The 21,126-nt window shown below is 38.8% G+C and overlaps 1 protein-coding gene across 3 annotated transcripts in view; it reads right to left on the bottom strand.

Annotated features, from left to right (window-relative positions):
• LOC126291779 (glycine N-methyltransferase) overlaps window positions 1-21,126 on the bottom strand; it is a 90,352-nt gene that overhangs the window by 66,976 nt on the left and 2,250 nt on the right. The window lies entirely within an intron of this gene.

Here is a 21,126-nt window from a genome sequence, read left to right as displayed (position 1 = left end):
CATTGTGGCAATAAGAAACAGTGATGAGAAATTCGTTATTGACATAGGCAATACATAATTATAAAATAAAAATAATAATAAAACACATAAGAATCGTAAAAAACAGGAATCATTCAGAAACTGTCTTATTGGCTTTCTCATCTGCCCAAGAGTTGCTGTTATCGTCACTACCGCCCGATTTGGCAGGATCAATAATGAATTGATTATCGCGAGTTCCACAACAACGCCGCGCCCCCATAAATCTGCTTCCAGGTGCTGGAATTTCCGGCAGTATGCTTGCCTGTCTTTAGCAGTTACTGCCAGAAAATATTACTGACAATCCTGAACTAATTTTCGTTTGACATATCGCTAGAAGTATTTCACTTCCAAAATAGTCTCGTAACTTTTGCCCATAACTAATTCCACCGCACTGAAGTCGCAATTATGTGGAGGCAGGTGGAAAACCATGTGACCTTTCTCTTTGACATTTCGTCGTCCACATGCAACTTCTTCACAAATCTGTTTTCTTGAATTAAAGACAACAGGGCATGCTTTCTCATGCTGTCGTTACATTCAACATTCCTCTTCTACATCCATTCCATAATTCTCGTCCGCCTGCTTAGCTGGGTGGTAACGTCCTTGCCTCCATGTACTAGGCCTGGGTTCGATTCCCAGTTGAGTTGGAGATTTTCTGTGTGTTGAGTTACCTTCCTCATCATTTATTTCATCGTCACCATTGGGCGCAAGTCGTCCAATGTGGCGCCGACTGATATAATCTTGCACTCGGCGGCCGTAACTTCAACTAATCTACCTCCTTTGTTAATATCTTAACCTGTTCTGGTATTTCCTTACATGTCTAGATAAAATTCACTACCAGCGTTACATCTTTCTCTAGTTTGATGTGTTCTGCGTGTAAGGTGTCTTGGAGTGCAGACAATTTATATAAATTACTTGTAACTTTCTCCTGCTCATCAAGCAACAGACTGGGACATCACATGCAACACTGCCATACGATCATTTCATTTTTCCAACATCCTCGTTTGGTTTGTACAACTGTCTGTTGTAGTATGAAGCGTTGTTCATCAGAATTACTGAGTTCAGGGGGAGATTTGGGAAAACCAAACTCATGAACAATCCCTCATAGTTTTGTAAGTTAATCTGACCATGGTAGCCACCTGTGGATGACTTTGCTCAGAATTTTAGTTCGGTTTCCCTGACGAATTTCTGCTTAGAACTAACATTTACAACAATAAGTGTTTTACTTAGGTGGTTCCCCATTTCATAACGCCAGTAACTTCATCCTTTTGCCAACGTTTCCTAAATGTCGTCTTGCTGTTAATTCATATTTCATCCAGATAAAATGTTTCACTCAGTGCTTCCTTAATATGTTTCATTTCTACAATGAAATGTGACCGCCAATCTATAATGCTTCCACGCTCTAACTAGAAAGTCCATTTATTTTGCACCTTTTTTTGAAATAAATCCCATCGACAACAAAACGTTCCTTGGAGATAATATGCCCCATGTCCAGCCGATCTTTTCCTTGAGTGAAATCTCTGCAGACTGGGAACAATTTTTTGTATCAAATAAATATCTTCTACCGTTTTTCTCACAACGCATCTTTCAAAATCATCCAACTCGATTTTCCGCTCAATTTTGGCCTAAATATAAGAGAAATGAAAGAATTACGCCAGAAAGTAGTATTCAGAATTTATAGATGGAATTAACAGTGATCCTCCCCTACACTCGTATCAACTTTTAGGAACGACACGTATGGTTGTGTATCACATCACGCAGCTACACCTAAACGAATAAAAAAAATGATGACAGGCTGTAAAAGAAATTGCTTGCGGCAGGATTTGTACCCACCTGCCTTGAAATATTTTCCCATTACATCAGTCACAACGCAATGGCGAGGTCTCTTAAGTTACGCTTGCCATTGCAGCTTTAAGTCTGCCAGCAGATCACAGGCCTTTCTTTGTTATTCAGGGACGAGGGGCCATTGACATAATGATGGTAAGATGTGATACAATACCTACGGACATAATCTGCACAACTGCGGTATACAGAAGTATAGAGAAATCATTCATAAATCAGGCCCCACACTGTAATGTGCTAGCACTCTGACTAAACCGGATTATATGCAACATTAAAAACTCAAAATATGTAAGCAATTATAAATGCTTAAAATAGACATGAAAAGTATCGAAACAATCAGGATTGAATAATTAAAAAAAATAGTAACTGCTACGTGCGATATGTCTCGAAGTTGGATCTGTGCATATCGATTCCGAAGAAGTGGGCCGACTATGTGAAAAATCGGTCATGATCTGTGCGCTTTGTGGTAGAGATTAGGCAGGGTCGTTTTTGAAATAAGTTCTTAAAAAAATTCAGAAAGAATATCCACATCATGTATCGAATATTATTCCTCATTTGCTATTGTTGTTGGTAACAAGCGAAAACGATGCAATTATCTGTGCGAAACAATCGATATGCACAGGTCCTACTTCGAGATATATCGCAAGCAGAGAAGCATATACAAGAATCCGTAATGTTTTATTTCAAAAACAACGTACATTAAGGAGTTCTTTTAAAAGCATTAACATGTAACTAATATTGTCAGACTAAAGAACAGTTTAGAAATTATATTACATTTTGCTATAATTGTAAACATAGGCAATAAGGTACTGTTCCGAATGTGTAGTAGCAAGATTGTGTCTCCGATCACTCAAAACATTTTCCTCTGCAGAAAAGGGCCATACTACATCAGATGAAGCACTTGGGCAGTATTTAGATTGGGTATAGTGTTACACTTATTGTTTCTAGCCTGTCCCATTACTAAAACCATCAACTTGGAACAAGGGTTCAAAGCCTGGGTTATTTTCACAAGTCTTTTTGAGTCTTCTTGGAAATACCTCCGACAAAGTAATGTTCACTAGACTAATTCTTTTCATTAACTGAATAGATTCATTCAACGCCAAACCTTGAGTTTCAAACTTTTTAATAGACACAGGTATATGGAAAAATTGGGCGCTAATCACGGCAATATTTTTTAATACTGGAATGATTAAATGCCTCCTTGCACTGACAAACTGCAAAATGTTCATTGCAAAACAACACAGCTTCAACCGACATGCCCCAATGAGTTGCCTTTGGTTTGGGAGGTACAGACACCTTTGGTACTTTTTATTTGTAGATCTTGATGCGAGCAGAAGCATGAGGCAGTACTTTCTTTGTGGATGAAATCAGTTTATTACATTCCCAAACGTGGATCTTACTTCTTCAGCAAGGCAATGTACTCTGCAAGGAAAGCACATCACATGAATCAAACTCGGATAAAATACTTGGAGGGTTTTTCCTGCTTTGATCATATATGGAGCAGTATCCGAGAGAAACACAGAAACCTGTTCATCTCAGAAGATTCTATAAATGTTTTTCTAATGTCCTCATTCACAAATTTGGCGATAATAGAATGATTTGTGTCTTCAAGTTCTTGCAGGCCACTAAATATGAAGAAGAAGGCTCTTTTTTAACGCATCAACAATTAAATTTGTAATGTAATGGCCACAAGTGTCCATAGTTTCGTCAACTGAAATTAAAATAATGTTGTCCTTGAGTTTATTGCGTATTTCTTCCAGACAACGTAGGTAAATTGTCAGTACGTAATTTTAATGCAGTTTTGATTCATCTGGTTGTTGTTGTTGTGGTCTTCAGTCCAGAGACTGGTTTGGTGCAGCTTTCCATGATACTCTATCCTGTACAAGCTTTTTCATCTCCAAATAACTACTGCAATCTATATCCTTCCGAATCTGCTTAGTGTATTCATCTCTTGGTCTCTCTCTACGATTGTTACCCTCCACACTGCACTCCAATACTAAATTGGTGATCACTTGATGCCTCAGAAAATATTCTACAACTGATCCCTTCTTCTAGTCAAGTTGTAACATAAAGTTCTCCTAATTCTATTCAGCTAATCCTCATTAGTTACATACTCTATCCATCTAATCTTCATCATTCTTCTGTAGCACTACATTTCGAAACCTTCTATTCTTTTCTTGTCTAAATTATTTATTGTCCACGTTTCATTTTCATATAGGGCTACAATTCATACAAATACTTTCAGTAAAGACTTCCTGACACTTAAATCTACACTCAACTTTAACAAATTTCTCACCTTCAGAACTGCTTTCTTTGCCATTGCCAGTCTACATTCCATATCCTCTCTACTTCGACCATCATCAGTTATTTTGCTCCCTAAATAGCAGAACTCATCTGTTACTTTAAGTGTCGCATTTCCTAATCTAATTCAGACAGCATCATCTGATTTAATTCGACTACATTCCATTATCCTCGTTTTGCTTTTGTTGATGTTCATCTTATATACTCCTTTCAAGACACTGTCCATTCCATTCAGCTGCTCTGCCAGGTCTTCGTCAAATAAACATGATCAAACCTAGGGCCTCGCCGTAGATTTGATCATAAAAGTCGTTTGTCTTCTGTTCACTGCAACATAAAATGTAAACAACTGGAGCGCTGGTGTCGCTACAGCTATTTGATGTCTCTGTAGTGTGTTTGTAAATATGGCTTAAAAGTTGGTGTGTTCCTTCGACTTTTTTTATATTTTAAATAAACTTCCCTCAAAAATGTTGGGTGCGAATTAGGGCACTGTGCATGCTATTAATTTTGTGTTAATGGGCAAGTGGAATATGCGGCAGGCGATTTCATGTCCACAGTCACAGCTACAGCCATCCACATCTACATATGGAAACATCAAGGCAGCTTTTCAGCAAGCTATAATAGAGAATATAAAATAAAAAATTCTTTCTTAGCTTCCCATTCTACTTTGTTTATCCTTGAACTCAGGATGCCACAAGTTAAAAAGCGCCTCATCTGTTTCGTACTTTTTATTAATTTTGTAGTTGTTGGAACACCAATTCCAATATTCAAAAATAAAAATGGTTGTTATTGCCCATTTAGTGTACTAAACATTTATTTACATTCACATATTGCCACTCCAGTGCTTTAGAAATCGCTTCACACCTCTGGAATTATTTTAGTTGATGTGCTGTGTGATATTCGAGTGCTGTGTTGTAAACTGAAGTAGCTCTCTCCTGTATCAAGAAATCCCAGTGTCACAGTTTTCCTGTCTTCTGCACGTAAAACATTTCTCAAAACTGTTTTCTCTTTTGTAATATGAGAAGTCACGTTATTGAGCAAATACTGAAATACACTCTCACCATTTTGTAGTAATTTACGTCCTCCATAGCAGCTCTCGTAACACATTTTGCTGAATGCTTTTACTCTCTCGACGTATTACTTATGGCTTCATACAAGTATGTTTCCTTTTTTCCCGCTGCTTTTCTTCCAAATACAAACACAGTGCAATTATGGTACTAGAAACTGCAGCGCATAAGAGGTTGTTGTCCGCCATTTTGAAATTTGGTGAATTACATGACGACAGTGTTATACCCCTTTTTAGCACGACATCAAGTACCTTGTCAAACAAATTTGACGAATATTTGATGATATCTTAGATCAAATATTTGTCAAAGAAATATGATAGTGTAATACCGGCCTTACCCAAGGATTTCTTCTAGCCCTCATATTTTTACCTACTTGATCCTCTGTTGCCTTCACCATTTCATGCCTTTCTTTCATCTGGTATATTTTGATTTAAGCGATATTTGCGCAGGGTTTGTAAGTTTGTGAAGAGGAATATTACTTGCAATGAATGCTTCACACAGATCCATGTATTTTTGGTTACCTTTGGAGCTTAAATCACTGCTACTGCTACTTGCCGCTGTCAAAAGTTGTTGTCATAGGCCTTTCCTTTGTATTCTTGCGGTATGAATACTTGTCTTGACATGCTGGTCAATTTGAAACATTTTTTGCACGGAACATTTTTCTCACTCTGAGTGAGAGGGATGCTTTTTTAGACAAGGGCAGAAATAGATATTGCCCCACAATACAGATATTCCTGACGGTAACACCTGAGCTGTACTTGCAGCAGCCTGAGCAATCAGCAGTATTGCCCAGCTATCCCAAATTTTGCAGCAATATTGATGACAATACAATTGCGGCCACACATTGCCATAAAGTATGGACCTAATTATTATGGACAGGTTAAGGCCTATGGTGTCTTCATTACCTGAACGACATGACGCAAAAGATATGTCCGACACCAGCGAAATGAGCTTATTTCACTGAACTTTATCAAGTACAACTTTATTGTTTTCAGAGCTGGAGTCTTTAGTTCAGCGCAGCAAAAATATGTGGAAAAATTGTTTAGGGACAAAATAAAAACTTGTATTTTATTAACACATAACACATTTTGTAAACAGGGTACACACAATGCTTCATTGCCGATCAAAAATCATAGCATACCAGTTCACAGAGGTGAAATGCACTCGGCACAATGTATCCTATGCACAACTATACACACTGGAAAAATATTTTGTTCATATATATACAACACTCCCCCCTTGAACAAATATTTTTCAGATACTGAACACTACGCATCACAGGTTAGACCATAATGTTTCACCAACTTCTGAAACTTTTCCTTATTGGAAGGCTTGATTAAGAGATCTGATAACTTTTTTTCTGTGGATATATAATTTATGGTTATATTTCCATGCTCCCAGTGATCCCTTATAAAGTAATGGTTTATGTCAATATGTTTGTATCTCACACTAGTGACACTATTGTTGGCAGGTTTAAAAGCCCACATATTATCACAAAATATCACAACTAGTTTTATCTTTGTAAGAGATTCTGTTTCACCCATCAAAGTTCTAATCCAAAGAGGTTTTTCGATAGTGGAGGATAAGGCCAAATATTCACATTTCATGGTGCTCAAAGCAACTGTCTTCTGTCTCTTACATGACCAGGATATCAGTCCTCCCATTAGTTTAAAGCAACTTCTAGTGATGAAGTGTCTGCTTTCCAGCTCATTTCTCCAATCTGCATCACTATACTGTTCTAAATGTACATTTCCCTTTTTAGAATACTTCAGCATATAAGAAGTAGTTCTCTTTAAATACCCGAAAATTCTCTTGATTGCCATCCAATGTTTTTTTTCTTGGACCATTGCAAAATTTGCTTACAGCATTTGCGACAAATGCAGTGTCTGGTCTGTAAGACTGTGCTAAGTACAGTAGACTTCCTGCAGCTTACAAATACGGTACACTTTCCTTAAATTTCTTGTCCTCATTAGTTATTAACAGTTTTGGATTATTTTCCATTGGAGCAGAAATATGTTCACAATTTTCTGTACTGTACTTTTCTTATATATTTCTTGTATACACAGATTGAGCAATTCATAATTCTTCTCTGTTGGTACTTCTTAGAGCCTTCACACCTAAGTACTGATTAACTTCCCTGTAAGTCATGCTAATTAAATTCTGACCATAACCGTTTTTTAAAAAGTCCATTTCATTTTCATTATTGGTCAAAACATTAAAAAAATCATTTATACATATGGTAAGATTGTAATATGATGAATATTTCACCATTGGTGAGAAAGTCTTCCGATAATCTATTCTTTGTTACTGGCAGTATCCTTTAACTACTAATCTGGCCTTGAATTTGGTACTGCACTCTAAGGATTTTTAATATTGAATATCCATCTTGTTCTTAGTGTCTCTATATTTTCGGTCATCTCAACACATTCATATGGAACATTACCCAAAAATGAATGTAATTCTTTTTCAGTAGCCTCTTCCCAACTTTGAGCATAAGTATTAGCCAAGGTTTCATCGACTGTTAAAGGTTTGAGAAACATACATTTAATACTCTGGATATCTTTTCGGTTTTGTTCTACATGTAGAACGTCTTAAACTCACTTCCTTTATCGAATCTTCTTCCTCAATTTCATTTCTCAGGTAGCATATCAGATTGATCTTTATTATTATCTTCCTCTGTTTCCGTTTTCATCTGTATTTCAGCATTATCAAACCTTATATTTGGTTGAATTACTGTATTATTTTGCCTATTTTCCTCTACTTTACGTTTAGAATTCTCTAAAAATACTACATCTCTTCTACTTATTATCTTCTTATTCACGGGATTACAAAACCTGTATCCTTTTCAATCCTAACAGCCTAACAGTAGCCAACAAAATATATTTCTGAGATTCTGCATCCCACTTAATTCTTAATGATTTTGGAATCTGAACTATGGCCTCACATCAAAAGACTTTTGCATGCCTTTGGTCCACTTTCTTCCATTCCATTCTTCATAACGTGTCTATTTCTCACATCTTTGGTAGGTGATTTTTTAGTTAAATACACCACGCTGACACGGCCTCTGCCCAAAAGCACTTGGTAACCCAGCTTTGCTTAACATACTTCTTCCATTCTCTACACTGGTTCTGTTGACATATTCTGCAACTCCATTTTGAGAGGGACTATGGCGAATGGCAGTTTGATGCCTGATATCCATTTCATTCAACAGTTCCTTAAATTGTCTGTTTATATATTCTGATCCATTGTCTGATGTAATAATTTTAATTTTCTTCCCAATTTGTCTTTTGACCACTTTGGAATAAACAGTAGATACATCATTCACTTGATCCTTGGTACTTATAAGGTAAACATGAATGTATCTAGAAAAATCATCTATGATTGTCAAGAAATAGTAGTGACCTCCTAAGCATTTTTTCTTCATAGGTTCACAGCGACCTGTATGAATTAGTTGCAGTACTCCCATAAATCTGTTTTAACTCGATCGAAATGGCAGTCTGACATCATTCCCATGCAAATACACCTCACAGTGTTCATTTCAAAATCTTATACATGGCTGCTATTCAGCAGCTGCGTAAATTTGAAAATGTTGAAAAAAGCAGCCAACCAGTTGCAAACCAAAGGTTTATTTAGCCCTTGACCTATCTTTCGATATTTATAAAAATACCTTCTTTAGAAGGAGTGGGCCCAAAAAATATGTATAAATGGTTACAAACTATTTTTACATACATAACAAAATATTAATAATACAAAAATTACCTAAAGCCGAGCAGATCTTGACATACATAAAATTGATATAAAAACCAGATACATCTCGTGCCATGGCTTAAAACAGCAGCTAGATTACATTCAGCGAACGTCAGAATAAACGCACAAATATATTCACCCACTGGTAAAATCTATTGTATGTATAAAATTATAACGGGATCCAAAGAAAAATATGTATGCATAACGTAAGTATTCGCAATGTCAGACTCAAAGGCCAGCTGTTCAGAGGTACAGGCTCAGGCGATAAGGAAACATTGGCATGCAGTGGCGCTATATACATGCATATAAGCACTGCGTCTTGTTGGTGTTAAGTGACGTAATTTTACATTAAAGCAAAATGGCAGTCTCTTATAGGAGGCAAGGAATGAATGCAATCATTTTAGAGGCATATATTAAATATAAAATTACCTGTAAAACATTTATGTAGCAGAATGATACTGCACGTAAATTTAGTGTGCAGAAGATAACAATTCTATTTTTAAAAAATATTTTTGTTGCAATTTTTTGGAATACCAACTGTCACAACGTGTGGTGAAAATACGAGGAAAAATGAAACCCAGTAATATTAAATGCAAGTAGCTGAACAGTAGAGAGGAATTATTTTGAGGAAAACGGCACATTCGCCGAAGTTAGCGGAGATCAGTAAACACTTACTATGTGAGCGTGAGCAGTTCTTCGAAGCTATCAAGGAAGTGCTTACCAGCGAGTTGCAACTGATCGTCCAAGGGCGTTATCCACACTGTTAGCAAGGTGTTTATAAATTTCAAGTTCTTCTTAAATCCAATTTCCAGCCTTTTATTTCCTCACGTAAAATTACGGATTCTTCTAATTCCCTCGGAGAGTGGTCTAAAATAAGTAAATGTTCAGCAAAATAACAAGAGCCTTTCACAAATTCAGGCGTCTATAAACTCGTCTGTAAGGATTGCCCTAGCTATTATGTAGGGAAGACTGGTAGAGCTGTTGCGTAAGAAATGGGGAAATGTACATAATCCTTCTTTATCTGAACGTTTACTCATTTCAGCTCATTCTCCAAGGTAATTAGAAGAAACCAAACTTTTGCGTAAGAAAATAAAACGCTGGAAATTGGATTTATTAGGAGCACTTGAAATTTATAGACATATTGCTATAAGAGAGACGGGATCATGTTAACGATCAGTTGCAGCTCGCTAGTAAGCGCTTCCTTGATGGCTTTAAACTGTGGTTATAGGTCACATACTGTAGTACGTGTTTACTGATCTCCGCCAACATCGGCGAATGTGCAGTTTTCCTCAAAATATTTTCTCTCTACTGTTCAGATACTTACATTTCATATTGCTGGATTTCATTTTTCGTCATCTTTCCACCAAATTTTTCTACAGCTGGTATTCTAAAAAAAATTGTAATATAAGTAATTTGTTGTACGGTACCGGTAATACAATTGTTGTCTTCTGCACACTAAATTTTCGTTCAGTGTCACCCTGCTACATAAATGTTTTACAGGTAATTTTATATTTAATGTATACCTCTAAAATTATGGCATTTATTACTGATCTTCTATGAGAGATTTCCATCTTGCTTTAATGTAAAATTACGTTACTTAACATGAGCAAGACGCAGTGCTTACGCACATGCAGTGCCTACCCACCTTCCAATTTTTTTCTTATCGCTTAAGCTTCTGTAATGTTAAGCGGAAATTTCTCTTTCTAGTGACGTTGTTTTATCCCATATTTGCACTTCTTTTCCCATGCATTAGTAACAGTGGTTCTTTGTAAATAGAACTCTAGCTTCTGCATGCTGACTCTGAGTGTAGTATTACTCTGTTAGCAAATGTATTAGAGATTGTATATGTAATGTATACATGTAAATTGATTGCATTATTAGTAGCCGTAGGTTGCAATGTTCTTCACATAATGTACAATATGAGCAGTAACAATTTGTTTTTTCCAATTCACTAGCAATTTAAGATCAACATTTCCCGTGAGTTCACATTTTTACTTAGACCTGACAACTGTAGAAATTCCAGTGTCGGTCCTTGAGTGAACATCATACAAGACTGATGAAGCTTTAATAATATGCACAGATACTCCTGAATCTAGAAACCATTCTACATGATCATCACTCGCTTCACTAAGACAACTGGCCGTTGTGACCGACGGTTCTAGGGACTTCAGTCCGGAACCGCGCAACTGCTACGGTCGCAGGTTCGAATCTTGTCTCGGGCATGCATGTGTGTGATGTCCTTAGGTTAGTTAGGTTTAAGTAGTTCTAAGTTCTAGGGGACTGATGACCTCAGATGTTAAGCCCCATAGCGCTCAGAACCATTTGAACCATGTTGCACTAAGACAATAAAAAGCAGAAAAATGCCTTACCTTTATGGGTAATCTTCCTCCTAGGACTACTAGAATTCTTTTCTTTAATTCTCAACCTTCCATTACACTGTCATGAAAAATTTCATTATTCTGGCATCTGAAACATTTTATTGACTTCTTCTTTTTGTATTTAGAGTATAAAGCCGACGCTATCTGTATCTCTGGAGCATAAGAATCTGGCTCATTTAACCATTTCTCACATTCTGTGTAATCTTTGCCTTCGCAATACCCACTGTAATTATTCCCAAACTTTCCAATACAGCGTCGTGTCCTGACGTAGGTGGGAGAGAGAGAGAAGGGGTTGCTGGACAGTCTGGGCTCCCAAGCGGTACAGAGCAGAAGGCAGAAGACAATTCACAGTGAAGACATTTGATTGTCTTCTTCTATTTGAGCCAACACTGGTACAGGCATTTACTAGAAATGCAGGTGGTGAGGCTCAGTAGGGAACTCGTGGAGACACGTGGACAAACAGGGTTTTGAAATAGTTGTTTATTCCAGATAGGACTAACTAATACACTGGAGGCTAGTTCTAGGGTTATAAAGAGCATGAATAACACGGTTACAACAGAAACCAGTGTAGAAGTCCCAGGAGTGGGTGCCGACTACATTAGCAAACACTAGCAGCATCTTAACTTAGTTGAAAACAAAACATACTGAATGTGACACTGTTCACTGAGGCACTCCAAGTGAGAGAGCAGACAGAGAGCTGGACCGAGGCTGGAGTCGACGGACGCCGATTCGGCGCCCAAATCGTCTGACTGAGAACTCCGCCAAAATGCAGAATCTAGGGGTTTTAAAGAGACGCGTGGGGCACTGTTTTTCCCACTTAAATCCACTCAGCCAATCCTGTAGGTCTCTTGCAGGCGCCTGCCAATCACGGTTTAGTTAGGTCCCCTCTACTGCTCCTAAGGCGGGGATTTTAAAACTGTTGCACTAACTAAGTCTGTATTTGGTATCAACATTGTTTAGCTGGAAGCTAAACGGAACTGCTCTGCCAAATAAGGCTTGCAACATTATTGTTATACGTCATTTATCCCCGCCCCTCGGGCTCCCCGGAGTATGGACTGCTAGGTCAACGGTTTTTGACGTTTTCACTCACTTTCTAACCCTTGTGAGTCTACTGACGTTACTGTTCTAGGGGCTGGTATCAAGCTGGCTTTATACACTAGTAGGTGCCTATTGGTTACAAAATTCTACGGTGACAACCTACTACAGCGTCTAAACGACATATGAAGTTACATATTAATTCCCTGAGGAGTAACTAACGGCCTGGGACCGCGTCTGCATTTTCGCAAGGCTCTCCCCTCACTGTTCACTTCACGTAACAGTATCTCTCGTGGTTTCGTCTGCCCTCAGCATCGTCTCTGCTTCCGCGCCTTGGAACGCCTGTCCTCCTTTCTCACAGCTTCAAGATAACACTACAGTAGCAAGGAATAATCAATATATTACGATGAATCAATATTTCTCTGGTAGTCCAGCTAACAATAACGTACCAATCCATTCTTTTGCAATTTCAAAACTAATATTCCTCAAATAATTTGAGATTGAAATTATTTTATACAAGTATTCGTCCACGCTTTTGCACTTGTTCAGTCTTGTACTTATCAGCTAGCGAAGTAATCCTATTTTTCTGTTTAAACATCCATCTTCAAATGCGTTTTTCAGTTTGTCTCATACCTCCTTTGCTGACACAACCTTTTCTATGTGATCATATTGTACTGGATCAATCAAATGTATTATTTTTGATTTCGCCTTCAGGTCCTCAGTAGAAAAACTTGACTCTACGTTTCAATGCACCTTTTACGACGTCCTACAGGTCAACCGAACGCAAGTAAGCCTCAATGACAAATTACCAAGTTGCGCAATTCTCGCAACCTACAAGCCGCTCTATTTGCGGTATCTGTGTTATACTCATATTAACAATCGCTTTTACTCACAGTATACACAGTGCAATTTTATATGGTCATCTGCACACTTTTGCGCAAAAACACGTCACCGTGAAATTTATTACTTAGCGTTCATTCAGTGCGGGGCTCATTACCTGTTGGATTCTTAAGTTTAGCGCAACGAAATGACGTGGAAAAATTATTTAGGGAGAAAATAACAACTTATGGTTTACTAACACGTAACACATTTTACGTAGATACTATGCACAATACCTCGTTGTCAGTCAGTAACCAGAAATAGCATTTCACAGAGGTCTAATGCACTCGGCACAAGGTATCCTATTCACAACTAAACCGAAGAGCCAAAGAAACTGGTAAACCTGCCTAATCTCGCGCAGGGCCCCCGTGAGCACGCAGAAATGGTGCAACACGATGTGGCATGGACTCGACTAATGTGTGAAGATGTGCTGGAGGGAACTAACACAATTAATCCTGCGGGGCAACCCATAAATCCGTAAGAGTAGGAGGAGTAGAGATCTCTTCTGAACAGCATATTGCAAGGCATCCCAGATATGCTTAATAATGCTCGTGCCTGGGGAGTTTGGTGGCCAGAGCAAACGTTTAAACTCAGAAGAGTGTTCCTGGAGCCACTCTGTAGCAATTCTGGACGTGTGGGGTGTTGCACTATCCTGCTGGAATTGCCCAAGTCTGTCGGAAAGCACAATGGACGTGAGTGTATGCAGATGGTCAGACAGGGTGCTTACGTATGTGTCACCTGTCAGAGTCGCATCTAGACATATCAGGAGTCCCATATCACTCCAACTGCACCTGCCCCTATCCATAAAAAAGTCTCCACCAGCTTGAACGGCCCCTTGTTGACATGCAGGGTCCATGGATTCATGAGGTTGTCTCCATACCCATACGCATCTATCCTATCGATGCAATTTGAAACAAGACTCATCCAAACAGGCAGCATGTCTACAGTCATCAACACTCCAGCGATGGCCGAGCGGTTATAGGCGCTTCAGTCTGCAACCACGTGACTGCTGTGGTCGCAGGTTCAAATCCTGCCTAGGGCATGGATGTGTGTGATGTCCTTAGGTTAGTTAGGTTTAAGTAGTTCTAAGTTCTAGAGGACTGATGGCCTCAGCTGTTAAGTCCCACAGTGCTCAGAGCCTTTTGAACAGTCCAGTGCCGTTGATGATGGGCCCAAGTGAGGCATAATGCTTTGTATTGAAGAGTCATCGAGGGTACATGAGTGGGCGTTTGGCTCTGAAAGCCCATATCGATGATGTTTTGTTGGATGGTTCGCACACTGATACTTGCTAAGGGCCCAGCATTGAAATCTGCAGCAATTTGTGGAAGGGTTGCACTTCTGTCACGTTGAGCAAATCCTCTTCAGTCGTAATTGGTCCCATTCTTGCAGGATCTTTTTCCAGCCGCAGCGATGTCAGAGATGGTGTTTTACCTGATTCCTGATATTCATGGTACAATCGCGAAATGGTCATATGGAAAAATGCCCACTTCATCGCTATCTCAGAGATGCTGTGTCCCATCGCTCTTGTGCTAACTATAACACCACGTTCAAATTCACTTACATCTTGATAACCCGCAATTGTAGCAGCAGTAAATAGTTTAACAACTGCATCAGACACTTGTTGTCATATATAGGCATTGCCGACTGCAGTACCATATTCTGCCTGTTTACATATCTCTGTGTTTGAATACACATGCCTATACCAGTTTCTTTGGTGTATATACGCTGGAAAAATACTTCGTTCACATATCTTCAACATTCAGGTGGAAAGTTAAGGAAAGAATTATGGTATTGTTAGGATCAAATTCATATGGAACTAAAAAGCTATTCCTATTTTTTTCTCTGGGAAAAACTGACATTACATTGTTTTAAGGGGGGTAGGTAGTCTTAGAGCAGGAGAGACACCACAGGACACTTTAATTTCCACTGTTTATACTTTTACGAATAAATTCATAAAACTTTGTCAGCATGACCAGAAAGGATTCAGAATTCACAATCACAGCAGTGGAAGTTAAAATAAATAAATAAATATTTTTAGATGTGAAAGTTCATCACTTCTATTGGCTGTGTTTGTTGCTATAGGTACACGTTTCTTCATAAGAGAGATTCTTCGATGAATTTTGCACAGCATGCAAACCATACTTACAGGTGTATGAAACTCTAGAAATTATTTAATTTATGAAAAAAGAAATGAGCTGTTACATTTTAAACTTTATGTTTAGAAAAAACTCAAATGTTATAGTAAATTATCTCAATTTTTACCACCGGTTTTAATATATTTGTAAATTTCTAGAGTTTCATACAACTGAAGTATGGTTTGTATGATGTGCAAAATTAATGAAAGAATCTCCCATACTTATGAAGAAAAGTATACCTATAGCAACAAATGCAGCCAATGGTAAGTGAAAAAAGGTGAAATACAAATGTAAAAAAATAAATTATTTTCTTATATTTTTGAACTTCCACCGCTATAAGTGTAAGTCCTGAATCCTTTCTGGTCATTCTGACAAAGTTTTAGGAATTTATTTTTAAAAGTATAGACAGTGGAAGTTAAAAATTCCTGTGGTGTCCCTCCTGCTCCAAGTCATCGCGTTTGACGTCCTATCCCCTTTAAAAATGTAATAACAATACCAGTCAATATTTTTTTTTTTTTTTCCGTGTGACTAGGGCCTCCCGTCAGGTAGACCGTTCACTGGGTGCAAGTCTTTCAATTTGATGCCACTTCGACGACTTGCCCGTCGATGGGGGTCAAATAATCATGGTTAGGACAACACAACACCCAGTCCCTGAGCAGAGAAAATCTCTGACCCAGTCAGGACTCGAACCCGGGCTCTTAGGATTGACACGCTGACCACTCAGCTACTGGGGGCAGGCGGACACGAGTCGAGTATGTCAGTGTGTATGAACATGCATAGCGTTGTGTTTCTCTCATAGCTGGTCTGTTTCCACTTGCAAGTCATTATGGCTGCTTCAGAGAAACAAAGAGTGTGTGCTTCATGATTAAGAAATCAATGCTTCAAGAGGCTTTCCAGTAGGTTGCTATGAGTTGCACAGAAGTTTTTCACTGGTTTGAGATGAGTGTTGAAGACCAACCTCTTTCTGAACACCCTGTAACATCATGAAATGAAGAAAACGTTGAAAAAATCAACACGGGTTGTCATTTCGTGATCAACCAAATTTCAACAGAGACAGGCATGAGTTGGAGCTCATGCTAGAGGATTTTGAGTGAAGATTTGCACCACATGCATTCCTGCCAAATTTGTTCCTCACTTTTTAACACAGGAGCAAACAAACGTGTATGATGTGTGCCAGAGATTGAAAGTGACCCAAACTTTGCACAAAGGCATTACAGGCGATGACAGTTGGTGTTACAGTGTCTAGAGAGTGGAGGACTCCCTACCCTCCCAGACCAAAAACAGCAAGCCATGTGAGTTGAAATGTGAAGACGATGTAGACCCAGCCCAGACTGGTAACCAGCAGTTTTATTTGGAACTTTAAAGATGTCTGTGAAAGGATGTGTGAAGTAAATACCTGGAAGTTGACAAGTAGGTGACTGGTTCATTTACCACACACACAGCCTTACAAATGACCCACTATTTGGCGTCTCATCGATGATGCATCATTCCCCACCCTCCGCATTCACCAGACCTAAAATTTTTATAACAAAAAATCTTTTTTTTTGGTCTCCCGTCCTACACTTCATACAAAAAAGTGTGAATAATGGTCGCTATTTTCACTGGCTGAATTCTCATTTTGGATAAAAGTAAGCAATTTTTATGAGAAAAGTGTAAATTCATAATTCATTGTCAACAGTTGTCTGATGCACTCAGATATGAAATTAAAACTTGTGAGCATGACACACACCTCACAAACTATGGATCTTGCTGAGGTGGGGTGGCTTGCATGAATCTGTAATACAGGTACTTATACTGTAGGAGCAACCGGAATGGATGAGTATCTGTGTAAAGGCCAGGCAAACATGTGGTTCCTGAAGAAGGGCAGCAGCCTTTTCAGCAGTTGACTGATCTGGATTCATAACACTAGCAACGTGACCTTGCTGTTCTGGTACTGAGAGTAGGTGAAAACATAGGGAAACAGCAAACGTTAATTTTCCTGCGGGAATCCATCTCTACTCTTTGACTTGTTGAAGATAGTATCTTCTTGAGTAAAATATTTCAGAGGTAAAATAGGCCTCCATTGGGAAGCCAGATGGGGACTACTCAGGATGATGTCATCATCAGGAAAAATGGTATTCTATGGGTCAGAGCAAGAAATGCTAGATCCATCTTCGGGTTGGAAGATTAGAGAATTTAAAAAAGAAAGAAGATGGATTAAAGTTAGATATAGTGGGATTTAGTGAAATGCAGTGGCAGGAATAACAGAACTTCTGGCTGGCATATACAGTCTAATCAGCACAAAATCAAAAAGAGGTAATGCACGAGTGGACCTAATAATGCCAATGAAAATAGAGGTGCAGGTAAGCTACTATGAACAGACTAGTGAATACATTATTGTAGGCAAAACACCACACAGCCATCACCTACCACAGTAGGAAAGGTTTATGTAGCAGCTAGCTCCACAGATAATGAAGATATTGAAAAAGATGCCGGATGAGATAAATCATTCATATAGTTGACAATGAGGAAAATTTAATTGTGATGGGAGAATGAAATTTGTAGTGGGAAAAGAAAGACAAGAAAAAATAGTAGAGCGTGGACTGCAATATCCTTTCTTTTAGGAGTGATAGTTCTGCAAGGTTCACAGGAGAGCTTCTATAAAGTTTGGAAGGTAGGAGATGAGGTACTGGCAGAACTGAAGCTGTGAGGAAGGAGCGTGAGTCGTGCTTGGGTAGCTCAGTTGATACAGCACTTGCTTGCGAAAGGCAAAGGTCCCGAGTTCGAGTCTCGGTCTGGCACACAGTTTTAATCTTCCAGGAAGTTTTGTGTATGCAGCACTTGCCAAACATTGTTTGTGATTTGTCAGTCTCATGATGCAAACATCATGCTGATTTTTGTGGACTGCGGGCGAAGCTCTGCCTAACCTATTCAACATAATCATCAACATGCAGGTGACCTGGTGATTTATCATGTCACAGTGAACAACCTATCTCAACAAAGTTCTTGTGCCAAGAGTAAATTGTAGGCCTGCTTGGAAGTTATTTAGCATATTCAGTGCAGAGTTCATTTCATGAGACCAAAACACACACCAGTGAAAGTAGTCATTTAAACTGTGCACTACACTAGTGTTTCTTGTGGTGGATTGGGGTACTGATGCACAGTGTGAATCAAACTTGAGATTGTTTGCTACAAAATGATACATCTACCACACTCGATAAATTTAGTTTGCTGGCCCACAAAAAATTTAATTAGCTTAAATGCATATAAAGAATATTCTGTGAAGTATCTGCACAGTACAAGTACTTGACAACATGATTGTGTGCAGTTCGTGCTGTTTGTATGTCTCACTGCCCTTACATACTTTTTAAGGATGCCACCACATTCACTGTGAGCGTCTGGGTCACTAGAAGTGGAGTGTGAGATCAGACAGGATAAGGGCTGGGAAAAGCAGGCAGAGCAGTGGCCTGGTCTTGGTGCCATCCCGACACAGACTGTAAAGTAATTCAGGAACCTGAGTCTCAATTGCCACCGGAGATTGGAATCGCCCTACTCCAAAATCTGAAGGCAGTTGCTTAGCGACAGAATACACGTCGACTGCAGCTGCAGTAAACAACTTTCACTTGACGGCCCTCTCCCAGACTGTGTGGCATTATCTTCTGGTGCAATACAGCTAAGATAAAAAAGTGTTTATTCTAAAGAAGCGTGCAATAAGAAGTTGATAACTGAAGATGACGAAGGAGCCTTTTCGGGGACTGTCGGTGACAAGTCGTATAGGTACCACTCCATTACAGTGTTTATGGTTAATGACGAGTGTGAATTCAGGTTGAACTACGTAATTCACAACTGCAATACTAGAAGCAGAAATAATATCCACACTGACTGTGTGTTCCTGTCTATGGTTCGGAATGGAGCTCTGTAATCTAGTGCAAAAATCCGTAACAGGTTATGGGCATAAATCAGGCAGGAAACTGAACATCTCCCGACGTTAGAAAACAAAGTACAATAGTATGTTATTAGCCACTCCTACAATTTATCAGAGTATTTGGTCTCAGTGATGTAAATTCAACATAAGTCTAATATCTGTATTAAACAGAAGTCGAATTTATGAGTACATAGACAGTTGCATTTGGACAGTCAGATGAGGACAGCAGTTGAGCAGAGTTGAGAGAAGGTATAATGGCACCGCCCCCCCCCCCCCCCCCCTTCCCCAATGTAGCTGCTGTCTTCCTAAGATCTGCGATTGTTAGTCTGCTTTACAGCAGTGGTTGCTTCTGGTTGTTAATGCATAAAGTGATTCACCCCACATCCTGGAAGACTCTCCTGGTAGCACTTATGGAGTACAGTGTGTTAGTGTTCTTCTGGAAAACTACTGGGAAGTAATTGTATATTATAAGTGTGTATATGGGGGGCAGGTGGGTGCTGGGAAGTGCACACTGTTGTTTTGTATTTTTTTTAAAATGAAATAATATTTATATTTTTGCTTTAGTTACTTCCGTAATTCAAGTGAGAGAAAGAACTATTCACAATTCTTATTCAATACAGCTTTCTCTGCTAGCTTATCCTGTGCATGTCCCTTCATCCCTGACATACGTGTCCACCGAAATTTATGCAAGGAGGGGCAAAATTCTAAAACTGCCATTTTTGATACAAAAACTTGAGTAGTTCCTGTTGATTGTTAACAAAAATAACCAGGAGAAATCCTCAAAGTGAAGAAACAAAATAAAATTTATTCAACATATGCAACCTATAACACTGTTCGCTTACAAAGGTTCACATCTGATCATTTTAATGGATTTTATTAAATTATTTTCATGCTTTCTAAATTGACTGGCATAATTAAAGGTTAACAAAATGTATTATGCAAGCTACTTTTTTAAAAGTTATTTTGGTAAAGTGTAATCCAGGTCAGCGTTTGACAAGATGAATGTGGGAAACCATTCAAAACAATTACAAACTGTCCGGTACTATCTACTCCTAACAGCAGTGGAATCAGCCAAGAGAATTCCCCTTCCCACTCCCACCCCACCCACGCAACTGGTAGACTGTCGAATTTGTAAATCTGTGATTCCGTATTATCTCTGCTGCACCCCATGGTATTTGAGAAAACACTATTTGGTGAATTAGGGATTTTTTTTTACATTACCTTTCACATTTTTCCCCACCTTTCTTGCGCAGTACACTTACAGTTTAGTAAGATTGTGTTCTTTAGAGGCCACTACAATCACTCTGTGACTGAAAAGCTGACTGTGGTCTCAGAAAGCTGTGACAGGTTCTCCTTGACACCAGACAAACAGTAAACTATTGTGCAACAGGAGGATGAAGTATCCATGTGGAAATATTAGATACAAATGATGGGCAGACATTCTGCACCTTCATTTATTCTGTGTTGACATTCACCACAAGGATCTGCACACCAGCATGTTGGAATGGCCTCTTCTTGGACTCGATAAGCACTGTATGAGGAAGGAAGAGAGTTTTTTAGGGCTCTGTTTTGGCTATGTTCAGTAAATCGACACATCTGTCCGAATACAGTACCCCAACCTGAAGTAGCAACTTTTCTGACAATATCAATCCACACTTTTTTTGCTGTATTTTCTAAGTATTTCATACCTTTACTGCATTAGTGTTTGTCCTGACAAAGTGCATTACTATTTCTCTGGTTCAGATTGACTGTGAAGTGAGACTGAACTACATAAAAAGGATGGACAGGCCACAAGAACGTGCAAGTGAGCTGAGCACTTTCTATAA

The sequence above is a fragment of the Schistocerca gregaria genome, chromosome 9, assembly GCF_023897955.1.
Source record: "Schistocerca gregaria isolate iqSchGreg1 chromosome 9, iqSchGreg1.2, whole genome shotgun sequence".
NCBI classification, from domain to species: Eukaryota; Metazoa; Arthropoda; class Insecta; order Orthoptera; family Acrididae; genus Schistocerca; species Schistocerca gregaria.
This window is presented reverse-complemented; position numbering and strand designations above follow the sequence as displayed.